At 44.8% G+C, this 25183-nt stretch overlaps 1 long non-coding RNA gene across 1 annotated transcript in view; it reads left to right on the plus strand.

Moving 5' to 3' along the window:
- Positions 1-25183, plus strand: part of LOC134339457 (uncharacterized) — a 73747-nt gene that overhangs the window by 21719 nt on the left and 26845 nt on the right. The gene's annotated exons all lie outside the window — the stretch shown is intronic.

Below are 25183 nucleotides of genomic sequence, written 5' to 3' on the forward strand. Positions count from 1 at the left end.
AGAGAAAGCAAGTTAGAGCACGCGAACGAGAGAGAAAGCAAGTTAGAGCGCGCAAGCGAGAGAGCGAGCGAGAGAGAAAGCAAGCGCGAGCACTTGAGAACGCGCGAGTGAGAGCGCGCCATGGCAGAGTGTTCCAAAAAAAATATAAAACGTATGTCACCCCAGACTACACTAAAGTGTACCCCTGCCTAACAGGGGTCAAACTAATGACAGTGTTGCTCGCTGCACTATTTGCAACAGTGACTTTTCTATTGCCCATGGTGGGTTAAGACTGTAAAAGACATGTTGAGGTGAGTTTAACAGGTGTCATTCGTTCATTAGCAGAGCTAATGTTATTTAAACTAGCTGGCTGGCTGCTAAGGAGCTACTCTATTGCAGACATCCCACCTCTCCCGGAAGTCTCCCGCAAATTGATGGTGCTACCTCCTTGAAATGAGACTTTGCAGGGTGGGATGTCTGCGATAGGCTCTCAACCTCCATCGAGAAAGAGCGAGGGAGAGGGAGAGGGATCACTTGAGTGCAGAGGCCTTCTTCCGACAGCACTGCCGACTGTTTCAGTCCCAATTAACGTGAACTTAAATTAACATAAATGCAACTTAAAAGAGCACAAAAATAAATAGATAGATAGATAATAAAGAACAAAACAAGTTGAAGCAGAGAGTGAGATGGTCTGAGATAGTGTCCTCATCAAACTCGAGTCTCTGGAGCCATGTTTCCACAGCTTCCCCGGCACCACGATGCCACCTTTAAACCGACTTAAAATTCTTTGACCGGCAGCCTAGACAGTTCCAAATATCATATGATAAGACCTCAGTGAAAACTTCCGGAAAAGTTATCATGTTAAATACGCATTCTAATTGCAAGCTGATTTGAAATTTATTACATTGTGGATTGCTGTGGGACAGAGCCCAGGCTCCATCTGGTGGTGAAAGTAATTCCTACCAGTGGCGAGCATGTCAAGATTGGGCTAAATCTGATCATCTATCGACGACCAGTTACTGACGTAACTACCTTACCTTCCGGCCATAACACGGCCCTGCAAACAGGATCCCTTCTCACTGCAGAACTAGCATCCATCTGAACTCCAGCTTGTTGGCAAAGCAGTCACCTGCTTCTCTACCGGCCATTTCTAATTTTTCAGTCTTGGTACCAGCAGGCACCTCTACCAGTGATCCGAGCCCTCAGAGATTATCAGTGCACAGAATCTGCATGCCAATTGCCACTGTGTGGCAAAAAGACCCTGCTTGACTGAGACCAGGGCTCTCAGGAAGTTGTCTGGAACCAGGACTGGAGAAGGTTCATAATTATAAAGTAACAATTCCAAACTCTAAAGATTTTCCAGTATTATTTGCTTTCACGTTAGTGCCACACCACTGCTTTCTCCTCCTTTGTTATTAAGGTGCCTTTACTTTCCTAATTCTAATTTGTCCAGAACAAAGAAGCGGGCAGGAAAAATTCATTGTGGACACTACCCACCCAGCAAATTCTTTTTCCGAAAACTCCCTTCTGGAAAGCACTATAGGGCTATTAAAACAAAAAAAAAAATTGCACCACCCTGGAAGTTTCTTCCCCCATCAATTATTCTGATCAACCATTCTAATGATTCCCACCCCACTACCCTCTATCTATAACCTCAGTCACTGTAAACACTTTAAGCCTCTTGTTATAATGTTTACATTGTAAATACATGTTGATATTTATGTTTCATGATATTTTATTCCATATCCATATGTCTGACTTTATTTTTATATGATTGTTATTGTTTATATTTGTTGAATATTTTTGTTGCATATTGCTCCAACACACAGCAAACTCCTAATCCATCTTAATGTATATGGTGAATAAAGTTGACCCCTGGTCCTTGACTAGCTTTCACTCCTGGTATCAACTTTCTCTGTCAGCTGGGAGCTAAGGTTGAATACGATCTGACTACAGGTCAACATATAGGTGAACGACTAAGATGAAAATCACTTGGCTTAATAAAACAAGTTAATCTGCATTTGGAGGCCAGTTCTCAATATTCACAGCACAGCACAGAACACATCCTCTTCTTTTCTCTGTGTTCCACTCCACTGAGAGGATTAAATCATTTTCCAAGTTGAGATGTTCAAAGTTCAAAGTAAACTTTATGATCAAGTTACATGTATGTCACTACATACAACCCTGAGATTCATTTTCCTGCAGGCATTCTCAGCAAATCTATTGAAAAGTAATTATAACAGGATCTATGAAAGATCAGCCAGACTGCAGAAGACAGTCTGCGGGAGGAGAGAGAAGCAGCGCCCTGCGCGTGCGCAGCCCTCCGGTGAAAAATGATATCGTATCCATTAAATAGGGGCTGTGGACAATTCTGATTTGATGGAGAATGGATGTGAAAGCACAGAGGAACATCTGGAAAAATTTCTGAAACGCTTGTTCGCTGCTGTCGTTACTGCGCAGTCGGGAATCTTTCGGAGGGAAGGCCTCAAAATCCCCGGCTTTGCCTGCTGTTGGTGACCAAGATGGAGGTCGAATCGTTCAGATAGAGATGGCACTCAGTACTCGGTGTCAGAGAACTGATCAGAGCTTGAAGTTTTCAGATGGCTCCGAGTCGGATTGTGGTCGGGCATGGCAGGGAGAGTTTTTCTTCCTGCTCCTGTCTGCGTGAGATGTGGGACATTTGAGAGACTTTGAACTTTTACTGTGCTCATGGACTTCTTCATCAAGTTATGGTATTGTTGCACTGTTGTAACTATATGTTATAATTATGTGGTTTTGTCAGTTTTTTCAGTCTTGGTCTGCCCTGTGTTTTGTGATATCACACCAGAGGAAATAATGTATCATTTCTTAATGCATGCATTACCAAATGACAATAAAAGAGGACTGTGTGTCTTCATAATCTAAAGAAAACAAACTGTGCAAATGTAAATATAAATAAATAGCAGTAAATAATAATAACACGAGATAATGAGTTAAAGTCCTTAAAGTGAGATCACTGGTTGTAGGAACATTTCAATGATGGGGCAAGTGAGTGTAGTTATCTCCTTTTGTTCATAAGCCTGATGGTTGAGAGGTAGTATCCTGGTGGTGTGAGGCTCTTGTACCTTCTACCTGATGGCAGCAGTGAGAAAAGCGCATGGCCTGGGTGGTGGAGATCTCCAAATAATGGATGCAGCGTTTCATTCAGATGTGCTCAGTGGGTTGGAAGGACTTTATCTGCGATGTACTGGGCCAAATCAACTACCTTTTGGAGAACTTTCCATTCAAAGGCATTAGTGTTCCCATATCAGGCCGTGGTGCAGCCATGATGTTATCTGTGATGTTATCCATTGATTCAGGAAAAGTACTTTTATACTTAAACGTTGACCATCCAAGATCTTGCTCTTTTTATATCTGAAACCTCACCAGGAGTTGTCAGTCAACACCGCAGCCAGGGCAGTGGTGTGCTCCTCCTGCAGAACGAGGGCACTCGGGGAGACCTCTGTTGTCCCTGATGGCTACGTCTATGAGAAGGTGCTGTAGCAACTGGCTGCAGCTCCTTACTGACCAGATTTGTGAACTGGATCTGGGTGACCTACGGGTCATTTGGAAGATTGAAGGGTTGCGAGACAGAAGTTACAGAGAGGCAGGCACGTGTAGGTTGCAGCTGGGAGACCGTCAGGAGTGAGAAATGGGATCAGTGTAGGGCGCCCCTGGGGCCATTCCCTTAATATGCTGTGGCCTCCGTCGGTCGTGGTCGACCATGGGTAACGCGCCTCTGGTAGTCACCGGTTTGTTGAGCAGCGTCAACTGTGGCTACTGAGGCTGATCCTGGAACGGCAGGCTCTGCCACAGTTGCTGCAAGTGTAGGGCGTTGTGGAATTGTCCGCAGTCCGCTGTGCTCTCCGTTTAGCCTGCGCTCCTCAAACTGACTCCGGATCACTCTCTCGCCTGGCTCTAGGGGTTGCTGAAGAGTACCTCGCCATTTGTTGCGGTCATCTGCTGTATCCTCCCAGCACTCTGCGTTGATTTTTAAGGCTTTCCCGTCGCGCTTGCAGAGGTCCTTGAAGCGAAGCTGGGGTCTACCAACGTTCCTCTTGCCTATTGCTAGTTCTCTGTAGAGGATGTCCTTTGGCAGTCTACCGTCCTTCATATGACAGACGTGGCCCAGCCAGCGCAGTCTGCGTTGTCTTAAAAGCATGAACATTGTGGGAAGTCCAGCGCCGGAGAGCACCTCAGAGTTTGGGACTTTGTCTCTCCAGGTGATGCCGAGGATGCGGCGGAGGTGAAAACCATTGAGTTTCCTCTCCTGCTTGGAGAAGATGGTCCAAGTCTTGCTACCATACAGGAGGGTGCTGATAACGCATGCATTGTACACCGTGGTCTTGGTCTTTGCAGTGAGTTTCGGATTCTCCCAGACCCACGAGGAGAGTCGAGCAAGGATCGATGCTGCTTTGCCGATACGCCTATTGATTTCAGCTTCGAGGGAGAGAGTGTCGCTAATGGTCAACCCCAAGAATGTGAACTCGTGGGCCACTCCTAGATCGTAAATGTCGATGGTAATGACTGGTGTCTCCACTGCAAGGACATTTTGTTTTCTTTAGGCTGATGGTAAGCCCGAAGTCCTTGCATGCCTTAGAGAAACGGTCCACGAGAGTTTGTAGTTGCTGTTTGGTGTGCAAGGTTATAGCAGCGTCATCGGCTATAATGCTACTCTAAGCTCTACTCGAGGGAAAATGTTGTTAGCTCAGCCATTGATGCCATTGATCGTCTACCAGTCATGGATGAACTCGACTCCGAACCAACCATTGAGGACCTCAGTAAGGCATTTGACAGTCTGGCCCCAGGGAAAGCTCCTGGCAATGATGGGATCCCTCCAGACCTGATCAAACACTACAAGAGCTCACTCCTTCAACCTTTACATGAGGTCCTCCGTCAGTGCTGGAAGGAAGGAGCCGTACCACAGGATATGCGCGACTCCAAAATCGTCACTTTGTACAAGAACAAGGGTGATACGGGCGACTGCAATAACTACAGGGGTATCTCCCTCCTGAGTATTGTCGGCAAAGTCTTTGCTCCTGTAGCTCTGGCACGTCTGCAAACTCTGGCAGAACGGGTCTACCCTGAGTCCCAGTGTGGTTTTCGTGCAAGGAAGTCAACTGTCGACATGATTTTCTCACTCCGTCAACTCCAGGAGAAGCACAGGGAACAACAGAAACCCCTCTACGTCGCTTTCATCGACTCGACCAAGGCATTTGACCTTGTCAGCGGGGATGGGCTCTTTCAGATTCTCCTCAAGATTGGCTATCCCCCAGAACTCCAAAGTATCATCAAGCCATTCCATGACGACATGAGGGCTACTGTTCAGTACGATGGCAGCACATCAGAACCCTTCGCTATTCCATGTGGAGTCAAACAAGGATGCGTGATGGCCCCAACACGATTCGGCTTTTTCTTCTCTCTGCTATTGAAGCATGCGTTTGGGACGTCGACAGAAGGCATCTACGTGCACACCAGGTCTGATGGGCGGCTGTTCAACCCTGCGCACCTTAGAGCAAGGACAAAGGTGCGAAAGATCTTAATACATGACATAATAGGTATACTGCTTTAGATACTGTTGGAGGGGTGGATAACTCAGGGAAAGCCGCAGCGGGCAGGACTCCGTGGCTCAGAAGGGGAAGGGGGAGAAGAGAAGGGCAGAAATGTAGGGGATTTATTGGTTAGGGGAACTGAAAGGAGGTTCTGTAGATGAGAATGAGTCTGCCGGAAGCCACGTTGCTTCCCAGATGCCAGGGTCAAGGATGTGTCAGAATGAGTCAGCAACATTCTTAAGCGGGAGGATGAGCTGTCAGGAGTCACAGTAGACATTAGTATCAATACCATAGGGAGGAAAAGGGATGAAGTCCTGAAGACTAAATATGGAGATTTACTTCTCAATGGGCAAATATTTCAGTCATGGTGACCACAAATCCATTACCTTCAGCATAACCATAGACAAGGATAGGAGTGGACAATGTGGGAAGGAATTCAATGCACAGAAGATAGGACAGTAGAGCACAGTAGCAGGCCATTCGGCCCTCAATTTTGTGCTGAACCAGCTAAAAAGCAAATCAAAAGCACCCAAACGCAACTCCCTCCTACCTACACCATGTCCATATCCCTCCATCTTCCTTATATTCATGTGCCTGTCTAAACATCTTGTAAAAGCCTCCAATGTATTTGCCTCTACCACCATACCAGGCAGTGCATTCCAGTCATCCACCACTCTCCGAGTGAAAAACTTACCCCCACGTCCCCTTTGAACCTACCTCCTCACACCTTTAAAGCATGCCCTCTTGTATTAGACATATCAACCCTGGGAAACAGGTACACTCTTATCTATGCCTCTCATAATCTTAAAAACCTCTACCAGATCTCCCTTCAACCTCAGGCACTCCAGAGAAAACAGCCCAAGTTTATCCAGCCTCTCGTGTTAGCACCTGCCCTCTAAACCAGTCGGCATCCTGGTCAAGCTCTTCTGCACTCTCTTCAAAGACTCTAACATCTTTCCTATAGTGGGGCAACCAGATGTGGCCTAACCAAAGTTGTATAAAGTTGCAAGATAACCTTTGAACTCATTGCCTTGACTAATAAAAACAAGCTTTCATTAAGCCTTCTTAATCAGCTTATCGACCTGTGTAGCCGGTTTCAAGGGACTATGAACTTGGATCCCAAGCTCTCGCTTCTCAGCAACATAATCTTACCCTTAACAATGTACTGTCTCCTTGCGTTTGCCCTACAAAGGTACAACACTTCACATTTATCTGGGGTTAAACTCCATCTGCCACCCATAGCTGCAACTGATCTATATCATACTGTATTCTTTGCCAGTCTTCTACCCTATCCACAACTCCATCAATCATGGCCCTGCACAAAGCCATGCTGGCTCTCCCTAATTAGGCCGGGGGTCCAAATGCCATTATGTCCTATCCCTAAGAATTTTCTCCAGCAGTTTTCCAACAACTGATGTAAGACTCACCAGTCTATAGTTCACAGGATTTTCCCTCGTACCTTTGTTAACATTAGGTAGGAAGTTGTGGTCACTGTTCCCTTACTGCTTGCCCACTGAAAGGTCAGTCACGTTGGTTCATTACCCAAAACCAGGTCCAGTACGCACACCCCCGCCCCCGTTGGACTACCCACATATTGATTTAAGAAACTTTCCTGGATACACTTAAGAAATTCTGCCCATCTAAAGCCCTTACACTAAGAAGATCCCAGTTTATATTAGAGAAGTTGAAATCCCCCATGACAACAACCCTATTACTTTCACACATTTCCTTAATCTGATATCATATCTGCTCCTCAATGTCCCGGTGACTATTGGGGGGGGGGAGGGTCTGTAGTACAATATTTAATAGGAGAATGGCTAATTATGATTATATTATGCAGAAATCTGGGAGTGTAAATTGGGAACAGATGTTCTCAGAGAATTGTACAATGGAAATCTGGAGATTATTTAGCGACCTCCTGCACATAATTTGGATAAGTTTGTCCCACTAAGACAGGAGAAGATGGTAGGGTAAAGGAACGGTGGTTGACAAGTGAGGCAGGCTACAATCAACGCTAGAAGTCAGTCATTGGTGATGCAGTGTGAGCTTTAGAAAGAGCTCGGGTGTTTACTGGACTTTTTGGCAGGTTGCAGTCATAACGATCTATGAGGCACTTGGTGGGACCGATGAAGGGAAATGAGGTGTAAGCGGGGGAGACACTGCAGGAGTGGACAGTGTTAAGGCTGATTTATATTTGTGTGTACGAGCTTACGCTGTAGCCTACGCAAGTGGGCTACGCCGTTGTGAGCATTTATACTTGTGCTTTGGTGTGTCTGCGTCGCTCTGCAATTCACCGCCAAAACGCTAGTTGGCGGTGGGGTTTCTCTGTCACTGTGTTGAGTTTCTTTGTGTTGAAACTCAAACTTCAAACAATGGCGACGGAAACAGAAGGAGGGGGAATTTTCTGTGCTTGTCCGGCCGCTGAGAGACATGGACGAAGAAGTGCATTTCAAATATTTTCGGATGTCGGCAGGTAGATTTGACGATTTGGTTCATCATCTCCAAGCATTTATTTTGCATCAGTGTACGCACAGTATACTCAGTGACTGGCAATCACCATTCGAGTTTTAGCTTCAGGTGGAAGTCAACAGGCTGTAGCAGCGAGATACAAACTGGCGTCAAGCACGGGGTTCTCCTTAAGTCCTCCATACTTTATGGAAAGCATTGCAGCCAGAGTTCCTTCCCTGCCCTTCAGTCGCCCAATGGGAAGCTATTGCAGCATAGGAGGAAATGCGATGCTACCAAGCGGACCAATCACAGTTGTTGCGGTCTGAGTCGCCGCGACGCGTAGTTACATTTTTGGGGAGGTGCGCGTCAGGCTTTGGTATAGGGTACGCAGCTACGCCATACCCACGGCGTCAATTTGAAGCACAAGTATAAATTGGCCTTTAGAGTGATCAAGCTTTGGCCCAACAGGTTTAGGCAAAAATAGGCTTGTGCAAGCAAAGACAGAGGCATTTTTTTGATAGTACATAGCTAGTGTGGTGAGAATGGGTCCAGAGTAATCTGTATGTTCTTTGTGTGAGATGTGGGAACTTTGAGAGAGTTCCAGTCTCCCTGATATCTACATCAGCATGAAACACACTGAGCTGAATTTCCTGAGATCACGTTAGGGAACTGGAACTGAGGCTGGATGGCCTTTGACTCACGTGGGAAAATGAGGTGGTGATAGAGGAGCTACAGGAAGTTAGCCACCCCTACGTTGCAGGAGGCAGGTGCTTGGGTGACTGTCAGGAGAGGGAGCAGTGCAGAGCAGAACTCCTGTGACTGCCCCCCTCAATAAGTGTACAGGTTTGGATACTGTTGGGACATGGGGGTCACCTACCAAGGGGAAGCCACAGCTGTCTGATCTCTGGCACTGAGTCTGTCTCTATGGAAGGGGGGAGAAGTAGAAGGATACATCAGCTCCCACTTTGTCACAATGGTTCTCTCAATTGATATTATGTCTTAGTTTGGAGAAAATTAGAAGTCGAACCTTTGAATCTTTATTTGATTTTGAGAAAAGATGGGGCTCATTTGCTCGTTATTATCACTTGAGCTAATTGATAGATTTTTTCCACGATCTAATTGTAAACTCTTTTAGTATATTTTCTTTTCTTGCTGGCGGTTTGATGTTTATTTTTAGAAACTTTTTGTATGACGCATGACTCCGGGGTTGTACACCTAATGGGTTCTTTTTTTCTCACTTTTTCTGCTCAGTACGTTTTTTTTTGTTATCACAATTTTTTTTTTCAATCTTTAAGATAATCTCTTTTTTGAGACATTGTAAGTGTTGTTACTTCAATGTACTCGTGTTATTTCTTTTGTCTAATATAACAATAAAAAGATCTGAAAATAAAGTAAAGGAAGGAGGGTGAAGACGAGGGCAGTAGTGACGGGGGATTCCATAGTTAGAAGAGCAGACAGCAGGTTCACTGAACATGGAAGAGATACCTAGATGGCAGGGTCAGGGATGTTCCGGACTGGACACATTATTCCAGAGGGAGAGGTGAACAGTCGGAAGTCGTGGTACATATTGGTACCAACAATTTAGGTAGGAAAAGGGAGGAGGTCCTGAAGAGAGAAACAAGGAGTTAGGTAGAAAGCTGAAAAGTAAGACCTCCAGGGCAGTAATCTTGGGATTTCTGCCTGTGCCGTGCACCAGTGAGGGCAAGAATAGGATGATCTGGCAGATGAATGTGTGGCTGAAGAATTGGTGCAGGGAGCAGGGTTTCAGATTTCTTGATCATTGGGATCGCTTCTGAGGAAGGTATGGCCTGTATAAAAGGAATGGGTTACGCCTTGAAGGCAGGTTTGCTAGAACTTTTGGGAGGGATTTAAACTAATGCAGCAGGGGGTTGGGAACCAAAGTGATAGGACTGAGGATGGAGCAGATGGTATACAAGTAGACACAGTTTGTAGTGAAACTGTGAAGAAGTACAGGCAGATGATATGGCAAATTAAAAGAACCTTTAGGGGGCATTGTTCATAATATGATAGAATTCTCCCTGCAGTTTGAGCAGGAGATGCTAAAACTGGATGTATCAGTATTACAGTGGAGTAAAGGGAATTACAGTGACATGCGAGGGGAGTTGGCCGAAGTTGATTGGAAGGGGACACTAGCAGGAATGATGGCAGGACAGCAACGGCTGGAATTTCTGTGAGCAGTTTAAAAGGCGCAGGAAAGATACATCCCAAAGATGAAGAAATATTGTAAAGGGCTAAATTGATTGTGGACTACATTAAAAAGGTCAGCTCAACATTGTGGGCTATACAGTGCTGTATTGTTTTATGTTCTATGTTCTAGGATGCTATTTGGCCTATTTAGGATCCATGCCATCTCCCAGGAGAGAAATCCTTTTTCTCTCATTGTCCTCCTCTTTTCTGCCCGGCACCCCGACACCCAATTGTCTCATACACGTATCCATCACCTTGTCTTTAATTTCCTCTTCGTCATTAACCTTACTAAGATTAATTTTATAGAATCCAATTTACTCTGCGTGTCTTTGGGATGTGGAGGAAATTCTTTCAGCTCGTGTCTGGTTAGAGTGTACTCAGTGGCTGTTTTATCAGATACACCAGCAAACCTGCTTGTTAATGCAAATATCTTATCAGCCGATCATGTGGCAGGAACTCAGTGCATAAAGGCTTGCAGACGCAGTCATGAGGTTCAATTGTTGTTCAGTTTGCTGATGAACTGAATTGGAAAGAAATGCGATCTAAGTGATTTTGACCGCGGAATGATTGCTGGTGCCAGATGGGGTGATTTGAGTATTTCAGAAACAGCTGATCATGTGAGATTTTTTGGTATGTTTTGTAACTTCAAAACATTAAACTAATTCAAAGGAAGACACGTGAGTTTGGGAATGGAGGTCTAACTTTGTGTTTACTTAAAGTGAGGCGCACAAGTACCATGTGGTAGTGTGATGACTTATGCATTCACATATTTATACATATAGAAAAGAGTATGATCAGAGTACATACATGTCACCACATACAACCCTGAGATCCTTTTTCTGTAGGCATACTTAGCAAATCTATAGAACTGTAACTGCAAACAGGATCAATGGACAACAATCTGTGCAAATGCAGGTATAAATAAACAGCAAGAAATAATGAACATGAAATAACAAGATAAAATGTCCTTAAATGAGCATAGTTATCCCCTTCTGTTCAAGAGCCTGAGTGGTAGTAACTGTTCTTGAACCTGGTCGTGCCAGTCCTGAGGCTCCTGTACCTTCTACCTGATGGCATCGGTGAGAAAAGAGCATGGCCTGGGTGGTGAGGATCTTTGATGATGGATGCTGCTTTTCTATGGCAACATTTCATGTAGATGTGCTCAATGATTGGGAGGGCCTTGTCCGTGATGTACTGGGCCGAATCCACAACCTTTTGTGGGATTTTCTGCTCAAAGGCTTTGGTGTTCCCATCCCAGGCCTAATGCAGCCAGTCAGCACACCTTCCACCTCACATCTATAGCAGTTTGCCAAGGTTTTTGATGACATCTCAAAATGATGAAATTATTTAAATTAACAAGAATGTTAAGTCAACCAATATATATGCAAGATTACGCAAACATTGCTTAAATATTAAATGCAGGAAAGTTTTCACACAGAGTAGTCTCTAGATTAAAATTAAATTCAAAGCTTGACATGACAGCACCCCGACGACTCCACCAGGAGTTAAGGGCGCAAGGCAAGGCAAGTCTCTAGATTTTACCGAGAGTCATGTAATAAACAAAGACATCCAGAGATCCGCAGGAATGCGGGTGAAACTGCCTTGTTGATGAGAGAGATCAGAGGAGAATGGCCAGACTGGTTTAAGCTGACAGGAAGGCGACAGTAACTCAAAAAAAAAACACACGTTACAACTGTGGTGAGAAGAAGAGCGTCTCTAAATGCTCTACAAGTCGAACCTGGAAGTGGACGGGCTACAGCAACAGAAGACCATGAACATACACTCCGTGGCAACTTTATTAGGCACAGCAAGTACATAATAAAGTGGCCACTGGGTGTATTTGCAATAATAGGAGGAACCTTATTTTCCACTTCACATGCCGTCTCTCCCCACGTCTGCTGCCCACCAACGCAGCTCAGCTGAACGAGCGGAAATGCAATGGGATTCGGGCCTAGTAGTGACCCGTAGGCCATTAGTGATCCAGGTGGGTTTTGAACAATACCCTTGCTTCACATTTAGCTTTATTAAGACGAGAGTTTAATTTTAAATTACTTGAATTGCGGTTTCCCCAGATGCCTCAGTGAGATTTAAATGCCTGGATCAATAACCTGGAATCCTGGCTGCTTGTTCTGTAATTTAGTAACCATTTTACTGTTCCATTAAACTGTGTGTAGGGGGAATTCAGAGTGAATTAACTGGTTTATCTGATGATCTGACAATCCTTCTTAACAATGAATTTAGCTGTCAGACTGGAAAGTTGTTTTTTTGTGAATTTGACGTTGGTTACGAGTAATCGGAATCAGGTTCAATATCACTGGCATACGTCCTGAAATTTGTTAACTTTGCAGCAGCTGTACAACGCTAAACAATGAATTCCAGTAAGTATATGAAATAGTTAGAATAAGGAGTGCAAAAAAAAACTGGGAAATAAAAAAGTAGTGAGGCAGTGTTTGTGGGTTCAATGCCCATTCAGAAATTGGATGGCTGTTCCTGAATCGCTGCGTGTCTCCGTCTGTCTGCAACATTTGTTTACCAGGAGCTCAACAATATGGGTGAGAGCGTGACGAGCCATGCACAGTGGGCCAGGCCTTCTGCTTCACAGTTCACACTGTAAACAGGAAGCTTTTACAGAAGTTTCCATAGGATGAGGATATCCCAAGGTAACAAAAGGTGTCAATTTTGGAGAGTGGCCAAGACGTATCTGACTATTCCAACACCTCTGCTTCCACCTCTATTGTTCTTCTTGCTGTAACGAGAGTTGACTTTAGATTATAGATTAGAATATGAGGACACGCAGTCCTCTTTTATTGTCATTTAGTAATGCATGCATTAAGAAATGATACAATTTGTTCCTCCAGAATGATATCACAGAAACACAAGACAAACCAAGACTAAAAAGAACTGACAAAAACCACATAATTATAACATATAGTTACAACAGTGCAAGCAATACTGTAATTTGATAGAAGAACAGACAATGGGCACGGTAAAAAAAAATCTCAAAGTCTCTCGAAAGTCACGCAGACGGTTGAAGGAAGGAAACTCTTCCTGCCATGAGCTTCCAGCGCTGCAAACTTGCCGATGCAGCATCCTGGAAGCACCCGACCACAGCCGACTCTCGAGTCCGTCCGAAAACTTCGAGCCTCCGACCAGCTCTCCGACACCGAGCACCGAGCACCATCTCTGCCGAGCGCTTCAACCCCGACCCCGGCGGCCAAGCAATAGGCAAAGCCAAGGATTTGGGGCCTTCCCCTCCAGAGATTCGTGATCGCACAGTAGCAGCGGCAGCGAAGCGGGCATTTCAGAAGTTTCTCCAGACGTTCCTCCGTGCTTCTCACGGCTGTCTCCATCAAATCAGGGTTGTGCACAGCATCCTACTTCACAAATACGATATCAATTCGGAGTGGCCGCGCGCACTGCGTCGCGCCGTCATCTTCTCCTCCACTTGTGCCAATTTCCATGAATTACAGATTCATAATAACTAAGTAACCTGTCTTACTGGCCAATATTAGCCAGACTATCACGGAGGGCTCTTCACATGGTCTGAGTTTAACCTCTCATGCAATTTCACCCTTGGCTTTAGCTTGGTGTCAGGGCACTGTACTGGTTCAGCCCTAAGTTCCTGAAGTGAATGCATAAACGTTTTACCGAGCTGGGCATATAAGCAGCCGTCTGGCAGGAGCTGGCATCTGGGGCGTGAAGGGCTCATGTTGTTTGGCGTCTGAAACCCCAGGGTGATGAGCAGAAATTTCATTGCCAGACTTGCAGAGAAGAAGTCTCGATTCCAATGTTATGCCTTTACATTGGCGACCCCTGTCACTGTGCTGCTCAAAATTACAGTTCAAGATTGCCCATTTTATACAGTTATTGATCCAATAGAAAAATTGTGCCCTTTTAAATCCCTTCACTTGCATATTTAAATCATATTACATAGTATTTCAGGTATTAATAACCAATAACATCTTTGCAGTAAAGGCCAATAACATTCTAGAATCAGTAAAAGAACTGTCCAATAGTTAAAAGTGTCAATGAGCTTTCATTACTTGGTATACCTGGTGATGTTGGGTTCCAGGCTTAAACAGAAAAGGCTGTACAAAGGAGAGTTTGGCTTCAGGGGTCGTGTCGTCCTAGGTGACTGCACTATGTCTGCATACTGTCTCTTTCAGCTTCTCATCTTGATTCTTGCCCTACTGAACGTCCACAACATCACCTCACCCTTCCCTTTTCCCCCCATGGTCCACTGTCTCCTACCAGATTCCTTCTTCTTCAGCCTGCTACCTCTCCCATCGACCACCTCGCTCCATTCTCCCTCCCCCACCCACCCAACTTCCCCCTCACCTGCTTTACCTATCACCTGCCCGTGTGTACTCTTTCCCCTCCCCATCTTCTTATTCTGACTGAGACAAAGGGTCTCAGCCTGAAACACCAACTGTTTATTCCTCTCCATAGATGCTGCCTGACCTGCTGAATTCCGCCAGCATTTTGTGTGTGTTTTGCTCTGGATTTTCAGCACCTGCAGAATCTCTGGTGTTTAGATTCCATCAGCTGGTCAACAGCACACCTGCCTGCAATCTAGATGACCAACATCTGAAGAATCCCTACGGTGAAAACATATACAGTATAGCTTACCAGAGGTTCTTACCCCTAATCCTGAGGTCCCACCATTTGATCCTGAAAATCCGATCTCTCATTTTCTGAGAATCCCCAATCCCTCCCAATTCTGACCCCTGACCTTCTATCCCCAAAATAAAGAGCCCAGTTACAAAATATAAAATGTTTCATTATAAAATGAAAGCCCAACATCCCGGTACAGTACTTCCTGTACCAATGCATTGCAATAAAAATAACAGTTTCTATCACGATTTTTCATGATAATGAAACAGAAAGCATTGATCAAAAACAGACGACCCATGCTCGAATATGAAGCAAATCAACTGGACTGTTTAAATTGAATGCTTTATCAGAATCCACACCTAACTCCAACATAAACATTCCGGCCAGTTTATTAGGTACACCCGAACAACTGCTTATTAATGTAAATATCTCATCAGCCAATCACATGGCAGTAACTCAATGCATGAAAGCATGCAGACATGGTCAAGAGGTTCAGACCAAACACCAGAATGGGGAAGAGATGTGATCTAAGTGACTTTGACTGTGGAATGATTGTTGGTGCCAGACGGGGTGGTTTGAGTCTCTCAGGAACTGCTGATTTCCTAGGATTTTCATGCACAACGATCTCTAGAGTTTACAGAGAGTGGTGTGAAAAAACAAACAAAAAAGCATCCAGTGAGTGGCAGGTCTGTGGGTGAAAATGCCTTTCTGATGGAAGAGGTCAGAGGAGAATGGCCAGACTGGTTCAAGCTGACAGGAAGACAACAGTAACTCAAATAACCACGTGTTACAACAGTGGTGTGCAGAGAGCATCCCAAAATGCACAACATGTCGAACCGTGAAGCTGGTGGGCTCAGTAACAGAAGGTCATGAACCTACACTCTGACTACTTGATTACGTACAAGAGATACCAAATAATTTGGCGACTGAGAGTACCATTAACTTCTGTCTATCTTGGGCTTCAGGCGCTACTAAAGTCACTATCCTCCCAACCCTGACCTCTGATCACCATGTGACCTTGACCTCACAACTCTGCCGGTGCCACACTCAAGTAGAGAGTCATGGAGACCTCACCTTTCTTTATTCATTTTCCGACTGAGTGCTGTCAGAGGGCTGGAGATCCTACTGAGCAGCTCAACCTCAGCCCGTAGTGAAAACTGCTGCCACTGCCAATGGTGACCAGTTAGTCTGTTGTAATGTGCTCTTCAGGCCTGTGTGGGGCGCCAGAGAGCATTGGGCTCTGAGGTTTATAGAGCACCCGGATTGGCAATTGTTGTTTAACGAGAGTTGTTAATCATTTAGAAATTCTTGTGTTTTTTCAAGTGTCTCACAATCTCCTGGTGCTTTCTGTTTAAGTTTATTTTGATAGGGTCAGGGACTCTGTGTTACTTGTATTATTTAAGCAGACACCGACTAGTGCGAATCGTGAGGTCCTAGTTTTGAAAATGTTGCAGTTCGCTGTGTCGCCCAGCTGAGCCTCCAATATTCTGTTGGAATAAACTCTGGTTGCTGTTTCTACGTTGGAGTCTGTCTTTCCTCCGCACTTGGGTTCTGACATTGCCAGCACACGTCCTGGCTGTATGTACAGTGCTCTGGAAGGGTGTTGCTGGTGGGATCATCGTGCCCTGGTTCAAAGTAATTTTATTAGCAGCATATGTATGTGTCACCAAATCCCACCTTGCAGTTCATTTTCTTGCAGACATTCAGGGAAGGTAAAGAAATACAATTGAAGTTGTCATGTGAACAACGTCACTGGAGAGAAGTAGCTGGTAGACATCTCTTTATTCAAAAAATGAGACACAGCAGGCATCATATTGACACCCTTTCAGAAGAAGAAGCCTGCTTGACCCAACACCACATGGCATTCTATCTGCTAAAGATCAAAGGACAATTCGGGACAGTTCCATATTTACAATACATCCACAATGCTTTCTTTGAAGTACACACAAACTTCCCTCCTCCACTTCGCAGCCACACCACAGACACCCAAAAGAATTTAAATCAGCATTTTCCGGTCTTCCAATTATCTGTGGCTCACGGCTCCCAGGAACCCACTGTTCAGAGCTGCATTTTGAGTTTAATCTACAGTCTATGTTCAGATCTGAATATTGGTGGCTGAAGTTATTTGCTATATGTGCTAACCCCAAAAATGCCCTAACAAAGTAATGAAAAACTATACATAACAAAGACTGACAACCAACACGCAGAAGACAACAAATTGTGCAAGTAATAAGAAAGTGGATAAGTAAAACAGAATACATGAGTTGCAGAGCATGTGAAAGTGAGCCTATAGGTTGTGGAGCCAGTTCAGTGATGAGGTGAATGAAGTTATCCACATTCGTACGGCAGCCTGATGTTTGTAGGGTAATAACTATTCCTGAACCTGGTGGTGTGGGACCTAAGGCTCCTGCCCGATGGTAGTAGCGAGAAGAGATCACGGTGGATGCTGCTTTTCTATGGCAGTGCTCCTTGCAAACGTGTGCAATGATGGGGAGGTCTTCACCCCTGATGGACTAGGCTGTACCCACCACGTTTTGTAGAGGTTTCTAAACCTGGCAATTGTTTATTTTTTCATACCAAGCTGGGATGCAACCAGTCAGGATACTCTCCAACAGAACTTTGTCAAGGTTTTAGATGAGATGCCAAATCTACGCAAACTTCAAAGTAGAGGCTGTGTTTTTCCTTCACTTGCTTGCTATTTCCCGGATGGATCCTCTGATACAGTAATGGCAAGGACAGGCCCTCTTCACTTCCAATCCCATAATGAGGACTGGCTCATCGCCACTGGCTTCCTACAGCTGGTAGTTAAATGTGGTTGGGCGGGTGAGAAGGCACAACAGCTTAAGAAACTGCTGAGACACGAAGATTGTGACTGAGTGGTGCTGTGTAAGGTTAACGAAGACTAAGAAAGAGGAGGGCAATTATTCCCGCACAAATAGTTAATTATATACAGGAAAACCAGAAAATAATCCTGATTCCTTGGTGAGAAATCAGGAGTATTTCCTGTGTCTTATTACAAATAAAGGGAATTTCAGTGAAGAGTTAAAGTTAACATGATACGTAAACAGTTACAGTACTCTCACTAAGGAGGAACCTGGTCTAAAAGTGGGCAAATTTACCTTAACTGGGTTAGTTGACATACTGCTGGCTTAAAGCCAATTGTACTCGCGGTTTTATGAGTCAAAGACATCTTTATGTATCATGTTAACTTCAAAGACATCTATGATATTGGGAACTATGTGGACAGTACATCTCAGGAGCTTGTTAGCACAAGGCAGACAGAGAGGGAGCATGTGACTGCTCGGCCGACAGGCTTTTGATGCAGGAGTTCCCTGTACTAACATTCCCCTCAAATAAACATTCAGCTCTGAATGTCAGAACGTCCCGTACTTCCTCTAGTTTCAATAGGTGAGTAATCACTGAACTTGGATGCCAGGAGGAAGGGGGCTGGTGGTGCTTATTGGTGAATGTGTACTCAGGCAGTTGTAAAATCAAATAAAAGTTACTGAAGTTCGGCACCATGAAATACATAAAATAAAGTTGTTTTCAACAAGTTTCGACATGGTTTTATTGTAGAAAGTCACAATTGTATGCCACTCTGCAGAAATACTGAATTGACCAAATGGGAAGTTTTATACAGCGGAGAACAGTACCGCAGAGTACAGTCCATTCAGCCCGCAACCCATTAACCTGCTCCAAGATCAATATAACCCTTCCCTCCCACATGGTCCTCCATTTTTCTTTCATGAATGTGTCTATCTGATAGCCTCTTAAATGTCCCGACTGTATTTTTCTCTATCACCACACTCCTACCACTCTCCATGTTAATAATCCTTACTCTGAAATGTCCCCCTGTACTTTTCTCCCAAAACCTTCAAGTCTGGACCCTTGCATTAGCCATTTCTGCCCTGGGAAAAAGTCTCAGGCTGTCCACTCTATCTATGCCTCTTATCATCTTGAACACATCTATCAAGTCACCTCTCATCTCCTCTCCAAAAGAGAAAAGCTCAACCTACCCTCATAAGAGATGCTGTCCAGTCTAAGCACCATCCTCTGCACCCTCTCTAAAGTTTCCATGTTCTTCCAATAATGAGCAGACCAGGAGTGACACTTTCTGAATGAGCTCATCATGTGGAACCTTGTCCAATGCCTTACTGAACTCCACATACACCACATCCACCACACTACCTTCATCAAAATGGTTGTCACTTCCACAAGTAATTCAATCAGGCTCATGAAACACGACCTGCCGCTCCCAAGGCCATGTTGTCTACCCCTAATCAGACTATGCTTCTCCAAATGCTCGCAAGTCCTGTCTCTAAGAATCCTCCCCAATAGTTTGTCCACCACTGACATAAGACTCATTGATCGATAATTCTCAGAGTTATCCCTATCACCTTCCTTGAACAAAGGAATCATATTTTCCACCCTCCATTCCTCTGGCACTCCTCCTGTGGCAGTGAATATGCAACAATCTCCAGCTGTGTCCTAGGTCGGGGATTCAAAGGATTCAAAGTACATTTATTATCTATGTATGAAGTATACAACCCTGAGATTCATCTTCCCCACAGACTACCACAAAACAAAGAAAACCATGGACCCCCTTCAAAGAAAAACATTAACCCTACCCCAACCCCCAAAAAAACTAATTGCACAAACAGCAACAAAGCATCAACCCACCCCCTGCAGAAAAAAAAACAAATCACACAAACGGCAAAAAGAAAGAATGAGTGAGAACACAGAAAATAGAAGCACAAAATTAAAAGAGTCCATATTCAGCGCAGCTCAGTGTTCATTATCTGCAGACCACCCCCATTCAGAGTCACCTAAAATAGCAGCAGAAAAGGGAACAACCAGGAGCTATGGTCCAATTCACAATCAACAGACCCAGAGCCAGTACCATCTTCTGACACCATTGAAGGAGAGAGAGAGACCATTCAAACGTAGGGCCTTCCCTTGGGAGGAATGAGTGAGAGGGAGGGAGAGAGACCATCATATACAGACGCCCTCCTCCGACAGCAGCGAGCTGGTGGACAGTACTGAATACTCACCGGCCTTCAATACTCGCCTCGATGTTATCAATCTTCATCGACACTTTAATTGGCAAAATCGGTGAGAAATGGAGTCAACCATGTCCTCTAAGTTTCTTGGCCTTGGGGCCGCCCGCTCCTGGAACCTTCTTGGAGACAGCAGAGCACCTGATCTCTCAATCAGCCTGAAAACACACCATCAAACTGTAGATCACAGGCTCCAACAGTACCAGAACCACATTTGAAAGAAAAAGACGACGTAAGTGAAAGAAACAGTTATGTAGGCCATCTGGAGAATGTCAGCTGTGGTAAGATTGTTCACTGGTGCCAACTTCTTCCGGGAGAGGAGGTGGGGGTGGGGGTGGGCAACTGAGACTGAGTAAGAAAACAAGCATGAAGAGGTGAGCCTGGAATGCTCCTAGAGCTATCACAGACAATGGGCCAAATGGCCTTCACCTCTGTAGTAAGGAAACATGGACGGTTAGAATTATTAATGATAGAGAAATGCAGGTTTAAAAATAGCCAAGGGTTAAACTGTGCTACACAGAATAGCCAGCAGATGGCGCGCCTACACCATAATTTCTTCTCAGTGATGCCCTACTACACCTCCCGCCCTCCCCTGCTCCCCACCCACACTCATACAAAGTTCCAGTGCCCTTCTCCTCTGTTTTGTGGGGTACAAACTCTGCACCCTCAATAATCCTTGCTGGCCGTGTGGCTGTATTTCACGTCTGAGGACCATGAAAACCAGGTTGCTCGGCCACCACAGGGAGGGATACAATGATGGAGCGGCCATTTGGAGAAGTTTGTGGCTCGTAAATTGCCTGACTTTAAGAACTTACCAAGGATTCAGATTTAAAGTGGCAAGCTCTCCGTGAAATCACTCTTTAAAAATGCGCACCAATCATTTCCGTTGTCTGTTAAAGGTATTAGCAGGCTTAAAGATGAACAAATTTCAGATCAAGATGAAGTTTCGCATTAAGGAGTTGGAGTTGGAACTGGATGAACTCTGGATCATTCGGGAAGCTGAGGGGGTGATAGACAGGACATATAGAGAGGTAGTTACTCCCGAGGTGCAGGACACAGGGAACTGGGTGACAGTCAGGGAGGGGAAAGGGGTTAAGGAGCCAGTGCAGAGTACCCCTGTGGCCGTCCCGTTCAACAGCAGGAAAATCACTGTGGATACTGTTGGTGGGGGTGACGGGCGATGACCTAACAGAGGGAAGTCACAGTGGCCGGGTCTCTGACACTGAGTCTGTCTCTGTGACTCAGAAAGGGTGGGTCGGGGGGGGGGGTAGAAGAGGCACACTGTGGTGACAGGAGATTTGTTAGTTAGTGAAATGGACAGGAGGTCCTGTGCGTGAGAATGAGTTTCCCGGACGGTCTGTTGCCTCCTGCGTGCCAGGGTCTGCTATATCTCGGATCGAGTCCTGAGCACTATTACGTGGGAGGGTGAGAAGCGGAGGTCGTGGTCTATGACACGGTGACGAGATCCTGCACAGGGAGTTCAGGGAGTTAGGTGCAAAGTTAAAGCGGAGGACCTCCAGAGTTGTGATCTCGGGGTTACTGTCTGTACCACGTGCTGGTGAGGCCAGAACTACGAAGATTATACAGTTTAATACGTGGCTAAGGAGTTGGTGTAGGAGGGAGGGCATCAGATTTTTGGATCGGGGGCTCTCTTCCAGAGAATGTGGAACACGTACAGAAGGGATGGTTTACACCTGAACTGGAAGGGGACTAATACCCTAGCGGGAAGTTTTGCTCGTGATGCACAGGCGGGGATCGGGGAGGAATTAAACTGAAGTTGCAGGGGGTTGGGAACCAGAGTGTCAGAACAGATAGTGGAGGGGTTGAGGAGACCGATGTTATTACAACCTCAAAGTCAAAAATTCAGAAGGTTGAGCATGGTGCGACTGATGTCCTGAGTTGCGAATATTTCAACGCAGGAACTATCACAGGAAAGGTCGATGAGTTTAGGGCAAGGATCAACACCTGGAATTATGATATTAGTGAGACTTGATTGCAGGAGGGGCAGCTCAATATTCCAGGGATCTGTTGTGGCAGATGTGACGGAGCGGGAGGGATTAAAGGAGGAGAGGTGGCGTTACTAATCAGGGAATATGTCACGGCAGTGCTCAGTCAGGATAGACGGGAGAACTCGATTGGTGAGGCGCTGTGGGTGGAACTGAGAAATAAGAAAGATATAACCACATTAATGGGGCTATATTACAGACCACCCAATAGTCCATAGGATTTAGAGGACCAAAATTGTAGAGAGATCGCAGACTGTTGCAAGAAACATTAGGTTGTCATAGTAGGTGATTTTACCTTTCCAGTTTTGCAGTTATTTTATAAATAACACTATTCTTTGCATTTCTGGTCAGATGCTAAATGCATTTCATTGGCTTTGTGTCTGTACTCGGCACAATGACAATAAAATTGAATCTAATCTAATCTAATCTAACCTAATCACATATTGACTGGGAATCCCTTACTGTAAAAGGAGTAGATGGGATAGAGTCTGTTAAATGTGCTCTGGAAAGTTTCCTTAATTAGTACATAGAGGTCCCAACCAGAGCGTGTGTGATACTTGATCTGCTGTTAGGGAATGAGACAGGGCAAGTGACAGAAGTTTGTGTAGGGGAACGCGTTGCATCTGGTGATCACAATAACATTAATTTCAAAGTCAATATGCAAAAAGATAGGTCTGGTCTGCGGTTTGGGGTTCTAAATTGGAGAAAGGCAAATTTTGACGGTATCAGAAAAGATCAGGCAAGTGAGGATTGGGACAGGCTGTTTTCCAGTAAAGGTGTACTTGGTAAGTGGGAGGCCTTCAAAAGTGAAATTTTGAGAGTGCAAAGTCTGTATGTGCCTGTCAGAATAAAAGGTAAAGATAACCGTTGTCGGGAAATTTGGTTTTCAAGAGATATTATGGCCCAGGATAGTGAAGAAAAGGAGATGCATTGCAGGTTTAGGCAAAGAGGAACAAATGAGGTGCTCATGGAGTGTAAGAAATGCAAGTTGAAATGGAGTATAGAAGAGGACCCAGGAGGGCTAAATGAAGGCATGAGGTTACCTGAGCAGACAAGGTGAAGGAGAATTCCAAAGGATTCTACAGGTATGTTAAAAGCAAAAGGATTAAAAGGGACAAAACTTGTCTTATGGAGGATCAGAATTGTCATCCATGCATGGAGTCAAAATAGGTGGGGAGGGTTTAACTGCATTTTTTGCATCTGTATTTACTCAGGAGACAGACACGGAGACCATGGGAGTGAGGCAACCTCATGGACCCTACACACATTACAGCAGAAGAGGTGTCTGTAGTCTTGAGGCAAATTAGGGTGGATAAATCCCTAGGGCCTGACTAGGTGTTCCTTCAGACCCAACAGCAAGTGCAGAAATTGCAGGGGCCCTAGCAGAGATAAAACACCCTTAGGGAAAAGTGAGGTACCAGAGGATTAGAGGTTAGCCAATGGTGATCCACTGTTTAAAAAAGGCTCTAAAAATAAACCAGGAAATTAGGTTGGTGAGCCTGACATTAGTGGCGGGAAAGCTATTGGAAGATATTTTAAGGGACCAAATATATGATTATTTGGATAGATATGGGCTAATTAAGGATAGTCAGCATGGCTTCATGTGTGGTTGGTCATGTCTAACCAATCTTATAGTTTTGCGAGGAAGTTACCAGGAAAGTGGATGAACACAAGGTAGTGGATGTTGTCTACGTGGACTTTAACAAGGCATTTGACAAGGTCCCACATGGGGGGTTTGGTCAATAAGGTTCAGTTGCTCGGGATTCAAGATAAGGTAATAAACTGGATTAGACATTGGCTTTGTGGGAGAAGCCAGAGATTGGTAGCAGCTGGTCACCTCTTTGACTGGAGGCCCCTGACTAGTGGTGCGCCGCAGGGATCGGTGCTGGGTCCATTAGTGTTTTTTATCCATGTCAACAATCTGGATGATAATGTCAACGATCTGGGTGATAATGTGGTTTACTGGATCAGAAAATATGTGGATGACACCAAGATTGGGGGAGTAGTGGACAGCGAGGAAGACTATCAAAGCTCGCAGCAGAAACTGGACCAGTTGGAAAATGGACTGAAAAATGGCAGATAGAATTTAATGCAGACAAGAGCACGGTGTCGCACTTCGGGTAGGTCTTACACAGTGAACGGTGGGGCATTGCAGAGTGCAGAAGCACAAAAAGATCTGGGAATACAGGTCCACAATTCATTGAAAGTGGTGTAGATGGGTTTATAAAGAGAGCCTTTGGCACATTGGCCTTCATAAATCGAAGTATTGAGTACAAGAGATGAGATGTTATGTTGAAGTTGTGTAAGACATTGGTGAGGCCTAATTTGGAGTATTGCATGCGGTTTTGGTCACCTACCTACAGAAAAGATAGGAAAATAAGATTGAAAGAGTACAGAGAAAAATTACAAGGATATTGCCAGGTCTGGAGGACCTAAGTTATATGGAAAGATTGAATAGATTATGACTTTATTCCTTGGAACACAGAAAACTGAAAAGAGATTTGACAGAGGTATACAAAATTGTGAGGGGTATAGATAGGGTAATTGCAAGCAGGCTTTTCCCACCGAGGTTGGAAGGCACTACAACTAGAGGTCATGTGTTAAGGGTGAAAGGTGAAAAGTTTAAGGGCAACATGAGTGGAAACATCTTGACTCAGAGGGTCATTAAAGTGTGGGATGAGATGCCAACACAACTGGTGCATGCGAGCTTGATTCCAATGTTTAAAAGAAGTTGGAATAGGTACGTGGATGGTAGGGGTATGGAGGGCTATGGTCCCGGAACAGGCTGATGGGAGAAGGCAGTTTAGGTGGCTTGTCACGGACTGGATGGACCAAAAGGCCTGTTTTTGTGCTGTACTTTTCTATAAGTCTATGACCCTAAGTATATCCCAAAGGTGGGGTGGGGGCAAGGGAGAGATTACTTATTTGACAGAAATGTTGAAATCTTCTCTGGCATGGAAGAGAAACCAGACAACTGGAGGTCAAAGAATTTGGTGCATTTGTCCAAGAAGGGTAGCAGAGATAGCCAGGTAATTACAGTCTGATAAGTCTAGTATTAGTGGTAGGGAGGTTTTATTACTGTTATTGTTATTAATGTTATTATTATTATTTTTTAAAAATTCTAAAATGCAGGATTAATCTGCATTTAGAGCTGCAGGGATAGTCAGCTTGCTGCTGTCAAGGGAATGTCATGTCTGAGTAATTTAAATTTTTTGTTTGAGATGGTGACAGTGTGTCAGTAATGGCAATGTGGTTGATGTAATCTCCATCAGCTTAAATAAATCTTTAACAAAGGTCCATG

Source organism: Mobula hypostoma, chromosome 29 (genome assembly GCF_963921235.1).
Source record: "Mobula hypostoma chromosome 29, sMobHyp1.1, whole genome shotgun sequence".
Classification (NCBI taxonomy): Eukaryota; Metazoa; Chordata; class Chondrichthyes; order Myliobatiformes; family Myliobatidae; genus Mobula; species Mobula hypostoma.